This window comes from Cibotium barometz, chromosome 50 (assembly GCF_041138505.1).
Source record: "Cibotium barometz isolate CiBa-2024 chromosome 50, ASM4113850v1, whole genome shotgun sequence".
Classification (NCBI taxonomy): domain Eukaryota; kingdom Viridiplantae; phylum Streptophyta; class Polypodiopsida; order Cyatheales; family Cibotiaceae; genus Cibotium; species Cibotium barometz.
The window spans coordinates 36,624,526-36,637,553 of record NC_141095.1 but is presented as its reverse complement, the minus strand read 5'-3'; positions in this window follow the sequence as shown (position 1 = coordinate 36,637,553).

Sequence of the window (13,028 nt, the reverse complement as noted above, 5' to 3'; positions counted from 1 at the left end):
TTGTTTCGTGGACAATACTCTGCTAAGACAAATTTAGGAATTTTGGGAATTATTCGAGTCTCATTTCTTATAGGATTGGTTGGAAACTTGGTATTTTTGTGTAGTTTGAGAGCTAACATCATCTATTTGTTGGTGCACTCTTTGTGCCATTAGATTATATCTTGACACAACTATTTGGCATATTTGTTTGTAGTTGTATAGATACATACGTCAATGCAACAATATTGGAAGGACAAGGGAAACATGACACTAAACTTAATTGAGATTATACAACACCTTTCATATGAAGAAGATAATGTTAAATACTATCTCCACTTTGAAGTAAAACATGGGCTTTATTTAATTTACCAAAAAAATTCTAAATATCATCCGATTGATCCACAGATAAAAACCCATCTTAGACACTATATCAAGATTATAAATCATGATATATATGCTCAAATTTGAGGGACATTGAAGTAAAAACATGGGATAATAATGCCAAAGAAAACTTGGAAAAGGAACCTTAGAATTGAGGGATCTCCAAAGAGTGTGGTGTTTAGAAACACCAGAAGCAATCAGATTTCAATGAGATTGTTACATTCAAGTTTACAATTCATCCAAAGATAAAAACCCTTTGTAGACACTTTGTCAAGATAATAATTGAGTACAAATTGTATCTCAGATATAGCATTTTCGCATGTATTGCTCCAACACATACAAAGTTTCTCTATCATAAGCTGCTTCATTTACTAAAGTGTTGCAAGTATACTCCCGTTTGTTCTTTGCATAAATCCAACCAAGTAACCATGCGCTGATTGTTGTCTCCAAAAAACTTTGAAGCTCCTCTATATTTTGATTCCACATCTTTGGAAAAATCACTTAGTAGGTTCCGGGCATATTTCACATTACATTGTAGAGGGTATCATAAAAAATTAGCATGTTATTTCCATCCAAGTCATGAAAAATTCTCCATGCTACATCCAAGTTTTTGTGGTATACAAATCGATATCCAATTAGAAGATCCGTCTTTTGACATGCTGCCTGCCCTACTACGACCTTAAACTTTTGATGGTGCCGACGAGGAAAGCACAACTCAAGAATGCGTCGAGTCCTTTGTAGTCTATTAGTACTCTAGATCCATACCTCAAACCATTGCATACAAAAATCAAGGAAAGTGAATGCATCTTTGCGAATCAAATGTCAAACACTTGTATTCTCTTCCACAAGATGCATATGTTTGGCCCAGTCTGGACATACATCACCATGTTACATCTCAATGGTCTTAAGTAAAACACCATTGAGTTCAAGTATCAATACTTTTCTTTGTTTCCTTATTGTATTTGGGGGTGGTGGAACTCTTTTGCTTCTAGGTACATGAGTCACCAATGATTGGTGCCACCTCAATAGTAAGTTTTCTGTACACTTGAAATCAAAGCTATATGCTTCAACATATCCTGTTGAAAACAAAATGTATGGTTAATGGACATTCAAAATTTTAAATAAATATATTATGTGCCAACAACATCCATTCATCCATGATATGAATGGTCTTAAACCTTCATAGACAAACGCTCCAATACCTCAGAAGTTCAACCAAAAACATAAAAGAGCGAGCCTATTGTCAATGCTAAATTTCATCAAATTTATTAAATATGATGTATAAAAGATTTTCACTATTAAGATAATTGAGTCTATCCAAATTAAATTATAATATTCATAGCTTTACATCTTGACAAGGCAATATCTTCAATAAAAAACAAACACATCTTCATTGCAATCGAATTGCAAATATTGACAAAAAAGATAATCAAATGACAGTAAGTTTGGAGGCATTTGATTGCTTTTTACAATAGTGTAAAGATTTGGCTCGTACAATCCAGAAATTAAACCCATCTAAGCACATTGTTTTGGCCAAATCCTAAGTCTATCTTATGGGCTTTTAGTACAAAATAGCTCCAAACATTCTGCACCCAACAAGTCTCGATATTTGTGCAGATCCCATACTTCAAACTGCACGTTTAGACCTCAAATGGTTTCCTTCGACCTGCAACAGCAACAACTAGTATGGGTTAGGTTGGAATCTGATTATACTGTCACTCAATATTTAATGAAACTAGACATTATCCTATCCATAAGCTCAAGTAAGACTTTTGTAGCCTTGATATGTATGCTTTTACTGCAACTCCACTTATGAGATGACCCACGATCATATCCCAAGCGAGTAGCATAAGCAATAGCATGTTGATCACTCAAAATCCTTCTTTTATAACACACTTTTAACAAGCTTAGCTGGTCTTTGGATAGTAATGGTACTCCAGCTTTGGATGCCAACATTGCTAGATCCTTGCTTATGGATTCTACTTCTCTTTTTTCCCCTCTTGATTGGACATGCTTTAGCTTATCACCATACAATGAAAAGTGTGAAGATGCACAAGATGAGTTTTCCACTTCATCTGAATACTCATTGAGCTCTTCTCGCAAAAATTGGGAGGTGAATTGGAGCCATTCCTCGAGTACATCTTGAAAATTGATAAATAAATTATGACCATGTGTGATAGGAGATTTACCTGGCCGATTAAGCAAAATAATAGACCTAATGTCATTTGTATTATTTAGATTTAAAAGGTAGGGTATAAGGTCATTGCACAGTACGTAGTCGTGCCCTCCTTGAAAACTTTCAGGGAAGAGACAGTTGTCTTTTGGATTAACACATCCCTTGAAAGGGCTATCATCAATAAGCAATGTATTCTTCTTATTGCAAATATCTTGGCACTGATTCTAAACCTTGATTAAAGGTTTAAACATAGCCTCAACAGTAGGCTTATCTGGCCTACACACTTTTCGAAGATTATGGATATAACATTCTTCTTGTCTCCACACCATAAAGAAATGATATTTCTTATGTGCATACTGTTCAAGAGTGTTTACATAGGCACAAACATTCTTGTGTAGCATGGTGGACCAAATACCAACATGAAAGTACTGGCAAATCTCATCCAAAAATTCAAAAAACCCGAGGCGAATAACAACTGTGGTGCGACCAATATCAATTCGAATACAATTTGTTTGTGGATGCCTCTTCTCTTCCTTGTTGAGTAAAACTCCATTAAGATCAAGTATAAGTGCATGTTTCTTTATGGTGATTGCACGAGGAATATTTTTTGCATACGATACAGAAGAATGATAACACTTTAATGTGTTTACATACTTAACATGTTAAAACAAGTGATCCTATATTATCAATGAGAGTTAATTACAACAAAACATCCATAAGTTTACTTTCTTTTCATGCTCCCATACTCATCTATAACGATGGCTCCTAGACTTGATTGCATTTCCCTATTGATTGGTGAAGACTGAAATACTAATCTATCTCCATCTCTCTCAAAAGAATATAAACTTCCTAGAGGCCTACTCTTTTGTGTATCGAAACGTAGCTCCTCAACACGTTGCTCTATTTCTTGCACACTTAACTTGTGATTGTTAGAAGCAGTTGTACCTGCAAAAATAACTCTCATTGAGAAACATACTTTTTAACACACAAAATTGCTGAATAAATCATCTTAAATAACATCCTATTGAAAAAGATCTACCTTTAGTTTTCTTGGCGCCCTCTGCCACGCAGAGTCCTTGATTTCAACTATTCTCTCTTTATTCGTAGCATATGTAGCCTCGTCAATTTCTTCAACACCCTCTACCACCCACAGAGTCCTTGATTTCAACTATTTTCCCTTTATTCGTAGCATATGTAGCCTCATCAATTTGTTCGATAATCTCTTCTTGTCTCTCCTTGGTTTTTGCAAAAGTCTCTTGTTGAAGCTCTTCATTAACTTTATCTTTATTCTCACTAACCTCAACATTAACTTGCAAATCAGGAATGTCCTTAGTCTCTTTAGTCCTATCACTTGAAGGCCTTAAAGATGTTTACAAAGCTGAATCATTGATGTGATCTACCTCCACCATGTTGTCTTCATTATTTCTAGCATTTGAATCATGAGAGTTGATCTCTCTAGTAGGGCCTTCATGATGATGTTCTAGTTGAGCAATGTTATCTTCATCTTTCCCTTCTTTGTATATATCTGTAAGATTAAAATAAAATGCTATTACTTTTAGGATTTAAATAATACACCAAGGCTAATAAATACTAGTCATTGTTATATCTACACATATACTTTGTATCCAAACTTAGATTACTCAACATTGAGTGATGTAACATAATGAATTAGGAACCATATTACCTGCCAAGACTTTCACATAAGGGTCACAATTGAGTTTGAACCTCACTTACAAGGGCAAAGTAAAGATCGCTCAACTTGAGATTGTGCCTTATGTTGAAAGACATCCCCAAGGTTGGACATAAGTGGAGGTACGGCTCAAACTTAAGTTTGAGCCTCACCGCTACACCAGGATATGGAGTAAGTGTAATTTCTTAATAGTAAGAGTGCATCATCATTTGTATTAGGCTCAAACTTAATTTTGAGCCTCACTGCTATACTAGGATATGGAGTAATTTCTTAATAGTAAGTGTGCATCATCATTTGTACCAGACGTTGGCATGAAATAAAGGATAATTAGAATAGAAATATTCACTTTAATTGAAAAATGTTAAAAGTGAATCCAAAAAAGCCAATGTATTAATCAAAAGACTAATAATTATTTCAACAAATCCACATATTGAACAAGACCTATGTTAATATTAGTTGTTGATAAGCTCCTTTCAATGATCACCATTCGTTGTACATTCATAAGCACTATCAATGCACTTTTCTACCTTTCTTTGGTTGAGAGCTTGATGGGCTATGAGCATGGAAAGCCTTGTTGACATCTGTATCCAATATATCCAATATATATAGTACATTCATAAGCACTATCAATGCACTTTTCTACCTTTCTTTGGTTGAGAGCTTGATGGGCTATGAGCATGGAAAGCCTTGTTGACATCTGTATCCAATATATCATCACCATTCCCACCTTCATTGCATCATTTTCATGCCTTCCAATATCTTCAAAATTGTCTTTGGCATCCTCATTGAATAGAGCATATTACTAATTACTTTGTTTAATATTTTATTTTGCAGGTCTTTCACCAATCTTTCACCAATCCTCTCCTTCAGCTTCGCAAAAAAAAGGTAGTCCCTCTTTCGATTTTCCTTGTTTATGCTTTTTTTAAACGTATTATTGCACCCTTGGGTGCCAGGTTTAGGGTTAGTTTAGGGTTCTTGTAAGCTTATACATAGGATTATTGCAAGATCTATGCATAAAACCTATCATAAGCTTGCAATCTCTATGCATAGCCTTCTTGCAAGCTTTATGCATAAGCTCTATGCATAGGCTTGTATGCATAGAGCTTGCGAGCTTGTAAAATCTCTATGCATAAGCTCTATGCATAGGCTTGTATGCATAGAGCTTGCGAGCTTGTAAAATCTCTATGCATAAGCTCTATGCATAGGCTTTATACATAGAATTTCCAAGCTTATAAAATCTCTATGCATAGGTTTCTTGAAAGCTTGCATGGACATTATACATAGAGCTTGTATAGCCTTCTTTCAAGATCTTTGCATAGCCTTCTTGTTGAAAGCTCTATGCATAACCTTCTTGTAAGCTTAATGCATAAGCTCTATATATAGGCTTATGCATTAAAAAACGCGAGATGTCCTCATCTCACAAATTAGAGGACAACTCTTTCCTTTAAGATCCAACTGATTCTGGGGTTTCTTATAGTCTAGTCAACCCAACAGATTGCTGGGATAAAGATCCCTTATATGGAACTCATCATCAAATAACAATTCATTCAGATCATATCATTAATATCCTTAACACAATAATGGTCCATTAGATTGAAATTTCCATCTGAACATTTCTCCATGGGAATTTCAATTTTACACGTTTTTAATTTATCATCTGTTAACTTGATCCACTGGGTCAAGTGTTAACAATAGCAATCTCTCAGCATAACCCACTAATCTCATAGTGATTTGCTGAAGTCATTATCATCATTCCAGTTACAAACATCATCACAGGGACTCGTCCCATTCATCCTCATTGTGGTTTTACTTAGCTTATCGCTTTTCAACCAAAATTCAAGAATCATCATTTTTCAATCAGAATCCAAATCAACTCATCAGTTCTCAACCAAAATTTTAAAATCATATCAACCACATTCGAATTCATGATCTGGATAGCATTTTTGCTTATAATTTCAAGGTCTTAGATTTACTCGTATTATACTGCCAGTAAAGAGCTCCATTATACCCTCGATATATATACGGGTAGTCACAGTTCTTAGAATTATAAGGTAAATAACATCATGTCTAGGCCTCAAGCAAGTGAGGGATTCCATACAATTGTGGTACTTCCATTTGAAGACCCAATTTCCAATTTATGAATCTTCATTCTGATTATCAACTTGTATGAATTTCATCACACAATTACAACCTTTTATTGCTACTTCATAAATATTTGACATTTCTGGATTCTCGGTGGATCCACTTTAGCTAATTCGCTCTGATACTAACTGAAAGATCCCTGCCCCCTCCATGCAACGAATTCGGGGTGCTAGCAGAGCGGGAGTAGCACATTTCTCACCCTGGGCCTCGCCCCACGGATATCCGAACAAGAGACATATCCCTCGATTCTTTCAAAATTGACCCGAAAAAACTTTCCTTGCCCAGAAAGCACGGGCGATTCCTCCACGGATATTTTTACTCTAACATAGTCAAGAGCCTTAACTAACTGAAATAATCTGACCAAACCTGTAAGTCCCATGGTTAGATCAAGTAAAAAAATTACACTTGGATCATAGAGACCAACGCTTTTTTCCTCATTGAGAGGCACAGCCATTGATTCTATTCCATAGAACAATACCTATCCGGGATTTACTTCATCTATCGTACCATAACAGAATTGAGTCTCATTTTAGGGATCTATCAGTCAGCCATCTAGTCCCATGGGTTAGCCAACCGCAAAACCACTGTAGTGATGGGATCCAATTAGGAATTTGGTTAGGTTTTGTCCCGGGTGTACCAAGGAAAAGAGTTCACAGGCCCCCCTAGCCGGATATTCATGCAACTTAAAACTAGTCACACCACTTACACACCCAATATAAAATTTCCTTTTTCACAGATTCAGCTATCTTTAAAACAATCATTTAATGAAACCATAGTGTCACTGATCATTTAATGAAACCATAGTGTCACTGATCATAGTCCTCCAAAATATTTGCTTGAATTCTCATTTTCAATCATTCCTCTTCAACGGTGTACCTATGGCATCATTGGTAATTAGAACGCTCACCACATGTCCACTTAGGGGCCTTTTCGATAGTTCCTAGCTCATACTACCCGGAAATATATTCACTTATAAAAATCAAAATGGAATCTCCGTTGAAGATCAGCCAGATCAACCAACAGATCCATATAAAAGAGCCATGGACTCATCCATTGAGGACCAGCAAGGTCAATCAACCAGATCCGTGCCTCGGTTTCAGAAAACAACTCTTACTCCTTGTTCCAATATCTTCCTCGACGTACGTGTGGGTATCTTTGGTGATCCCTAGAGCCCGAGCACCGTATGGTCAGCACCCTCTAGGATCCTTTGCAAGTCACCTAGCGCTTCACTCATAGGACGCTTCCTTGGTCCCTCATCCACCGTATCGGAAGCTCTCCATTTAAATCGAGGCTGGTCAAGACCTCGACCGACCTTGCTATGCGAGATGTCCTTCGTTGACTCTCCATCAGCTGTTAAACTTTATCAATCAGGTCTCCACGACCTCATTCACAAGACGGTCAAAATGCTTCACCAACATTCTTGACATAAAACAATCATTTAAAAACAAGTCATAAATACAGTTTCTATAACGAACTCTCATCTTTCCAAATTGTTCCACATCAATCCACATTCATTTCATATGTATTCCCATTCTCATCACATCATTTTCCATCTCATCACATCTTTCTTCATTTATCCTTTCATCAAGTCTCATCCACTCGCATCTACCCATATTCACATCTCATCACATCATATTTATTCACATCACATATCATCCATGCACATCTATCCCAATTTACATTGCGTCTCATTACATCCATTTCACATCACATCTCATTCATTCACATCCCAATTCACATCACAACACATCTCATCCATTCACATCCCATATTATTCATTCACATCCCGATTCACATGTCATCACATCTCATTCATTCACATCGTGATTCACATGACATCACATCTTATTCATTCACATTCGGATTCACATCACATCACATCTATTCACGTCCATCACATTCAATTACATGTATCACATCACATTCATTCATATCCATCACATCTATTCACGTCCATCACATTCAATTACATGTATCACATCACATTCATTCATATCCATCACATTCATTCTCATCACCATCCCATCCCATATATTCTATCCACATCATATCTCACTCATACATTCTATCCAGATTACATCACATCACATCATATCTCACTCATACATTCTATCCAGATTACATCACATCACATCTATCCACATCATATCTCACTCATACACATCTCATCTCATTCATCCACATCCATTCAATCGTTCACATGTATGACTACCCACATCTATCCATACACATCCACATCCACATCCATTCTTTCACATCCACATCCATTCTTTCACATACACATCCACATCCCTTTATATTACATCACATCCTTTTACTTACACATCCACATCCATTCTTTCACATACACATCCACATCCCTTCTTTTACATACACATCCACATCGATTCTTTCACATACACATCCACATTCATTCTTTCACCTACACATCCACATCCATTCTTTCACACACAACAATAACATACAGTCCCCATTCATTTTCATCACACCACATCCTATCACATCCCATTCACATCTTATCGCATATTATTTTCATCTTATCACATCCATTCACATCTTATCGCATATTATTTTCATCTTATCATATCCATTCACATCTTATTGCATCTTATTTTAATCTTATCACATCCAGTCACACCTTATTTTCATCTTATCACATCCAGTCACATCCTATCACACCCAATTTACATCCTATAACATCCAGTCACATCCTATCGCACCCAATTTACATCTTATAACATCCCATATACATCTTATCACATCCTATTCCCATTTAGTAGTTTTTACTACCTTGATACCGATAATGGGACATTTTCTAAATTTTTACCAATTACTTGGCCTAGATAAAGGTTCTTTTTCTTGACGACTATTTCCATATTCTTTCTCAATTTCTCAATTGAATTATATTCAATATTCCTATTTATGAATAGAAGGATTCATGGGATTTATAAAAATCAATTCTACCCATATTTTCACTTTTGATAAATAATCATAAATTAAATTATACTAAAAATTTCTCTCTTTCTCATTTAATTTCTTGGACCTCAATTATCATGGGAATTCCTCTTTTTGCATTTGATTACTTGCATTCCAATATCATGGGAATTTCTCTTTTATTATCAAATATTTCTCATAAAAAAAATTCATCAAAATAAAAATATCCATTAATTCAATATGCTAGGAATTTCTCTTTTTCCATCTAAATGATTGAATTCCAAATGTCATAGGAATTCCTCTTTGATCATTTAAATATTTCTCATAAATAAAATAAATTTATCTAAAATTTATCTTTGAACTTAAATAAAATATCAAATAAATCCAATATGCTAGGAATTTCACTTTTCCCACCTAAATGATTGAATTTCAAATGTCATAGGAATTCCTCTTTTACCATTTAAATATTTCTCATAGATAAAATAAATTTATCTAAAACTCCTCTCTGAAGTTAAATAAAATATCTAATAATTCCAATATGCTAGAAAATTCTCTTTTCCCATCTAAATAATTGAATTCCAAATGTCATAGGCATTCCTCTTTTACCATTTAAATATTTCTCATGGATAAAATAAATTTATCTAAAATTTATCTTTGAATTTCAATAAAATATCTAATAATTCTAATATGCTAGGAATTTCTCTTTTTCCATCTAAATGATTGAATTCCAAATGTCATAAGAATTTCTTTTTCACCATTTAAATATTTCTCATTGATAAAATAAATTATCTAAAATTTATCTTTGAATTTAAATAAAATATCCAATAATTTTAATATGCTAGGACTTTCTCTTTTTCCATCTAAATAATTGAATTCCAAATGTCATAAGAATTTCTTTTTTACTATTTAAATATTTCTCATGAATAAAATAAATTATCTAAAATTCATCTTTGAATTTAAATAAAATAGCCAATAATTTCAATATGCTAGGAATTTCTCTGTTTCCATCTAAATATTTGGATTCCAAATGTCATACAAATTTCTCTTTTACCATTTAAATATTTCTCATAGATAAAATAAGTTTATCTAAAATTTCTCTCTGAATTCCTCTTTCACCATTTAAATATTTCTCATGGATAAAATAAATTTATCTAAAATTTATCTTTGAATTTAAATAAAATATCTAATAATTTTAATATGCTAGGAATTTCTCTTTTTCCATCTAAATGATTGAATTCCAAATGTCATAAGAATTCCTTTTTTACCATTTAAATATTTCTCATGGATAAAATAAATTATCTAAAATTCATCTTTGAACTTAAATAAAATATCCAATAATTTCAATATGCTAGGAATTTCTCTTTTGCCATCTAAATGATTGAATTCCAAATGTCAATAGACTTCCTCTTTTACCATTTAAATATTTCTCATGGAAAAAATAAATTATCTAAAATTTATCTTTGAATTTAAATAAAATATCTAATAATTTCAATATGCTAGAAATTTCTCTTTTGCCATCTAAATGATTGAATTCCAAATGTCATAAGAATTTCTCTTTTACCATTTAAATATTTCTCATGGATATAATAAATTATCTAAAATTTATTTTTAAATTTAAATAAAATATCCAAAAATTTCAATATGCTAGGAATTTCTCTTTTCCCATCTAAATGATTGAATTTCAAATGTCATAGGAGTTTCTCTTTGACCATTTAAATATTTCTCATAAATAAAATAAATTTATCTTTAAATTTAAATAAAATATCAAATAAATCCAATATGCTAGGAATTTCTCTGTTCCCATCTAAATGTTTGAATTCCAAATGTCATAGGAATTTCTCTTTTGCCATTTAAATATTTCTCATAGATAAAATAAATTTATCTAAAATTTCTCTCTGAATTTAAATAAAATATCTGATAATTCTAATATGCTAGGAATTTCTCTTTTTCCATCTAAATGATTGAATTTCAAATGTCATAGAAATTTCTCTTTTACCATTTAAATATTTCTCATAGATAAAATAAATGTATCTAAAATTCATCTTTGAATTTAAATAAAATATCCAATAATTTCAATATGCTAGGAATTTTTCTTTTTCCATCTAAATGATTGAATTCCAAATGTCATAAGAATTCCTCTTTTACCATTTAAATATTTCTCATGGATAAAATAAATTATCTCAAATTTATCTTTGAATTTAAATAAAATATCCAATAATTCTAATATGCTAGGAATTTTCTTTTTCCATCTTAATGATTGAATTCTAAATGTCATAAGAATTCCTCTTTTACCATTTAAATTTTTCTCATGGATAAAATAAATTATCTAAAATTTATCTTTGAATTTAAATAAAATATCTAATAATTCTAAAATGCTAGAAAATTCTCTTTTCCCATCTAAATGATTGAATTCCAAATGTCATAGGAAATCCTCTTTGACCATTTAAATATTTCTCATAAATAAAATAAATTTATCTAAAATTTATCTTTGAATTTAAATAAAATATCAAATAAATCCAATATGCTAGGAATTTCTCTTTTCCCATCTAAATGTTTGAATTCCAAATGTCATAGGAAGTTCTCTTTTACCATTTAAATATTTCTCATAGATAAAATAAATTTATCTCAAATTTCTCTCTAAATTTAAATAAAATATCTAATAATTTCGATATGCTAAAAATTTCTCTTTTTTCATCTAAATGATTGAATTTCAAATGTCATAGGAATTCCTCTTTTACCATTTAAATATTTCTCATGGATAAAATAAATTTATCTAAAATTCATCTTTGAATTTAGATAAAATATCCAATAATTTCAATATGCTAGGAATTTCTCTTTTTCCATCTAAATGATTGAATTCCAAATGTCATAAGAATTCCTTTTTTAACATATTTATCTAAAATTCATCTTTAAAATTTAAATAAAATATCCAATAATTCTAATATGCTAGAAATTTCTCTTTTTTCATCTAAATGATGGAATTCCAAATGTCATAAGAATTCCTCTTTTATCATTTAAATATTTCTCATGGATAAAATAAATTATCTAAAATTTATCTTTAAATTTAAATAAAATATCTAATAATTTTAATATGCTAAGAATTTCTCTTTTACTATATAAATGATTGAATTCTAAATGTCATAGGAATTCCTCTTTTACCATTTAAATATTTCTCATAGATAAAATAAATTTATTTAAAATTTATCTTTAAATTTTAATAGAATATCCAATAATTTCAATATGCTAGGAATTTCTCTTTTTCCATCTAAATGATTGAATTCCAAATGTCATAAGAGTTTCTCTTTTACCATTTATATATTTCTCATAGATAAAATACATTTATCTAAAATTTATCTTTGAATTTAAATAAAATATCTAATAATTTCAATATGCTAAGAATTTCTCTTTTTTACATCTAAATGATTGAATTCCAAATGTCATAGGAATTTCTCTTTTACCCTTTAAATCTTTCTTATAGATAAAATAAATTTATTAAAAATTTATCTTTGAATTTAAATAAAATATCTAATAATTCTAATATGCTAGAAATTTCTCTTTTTCCATCTAAATGATTGAATTCCAATAGTCATAGGAATTTCTCTTTTATCATTAAATATAATTAACATAATTTTCTCATCTCTTAGTTATTTAATTTGACATAAACTTAAAAAATAGTTTTCCATTGAATGTGACAAAAACCATTCTTTTAACCTAGGATATTCAATC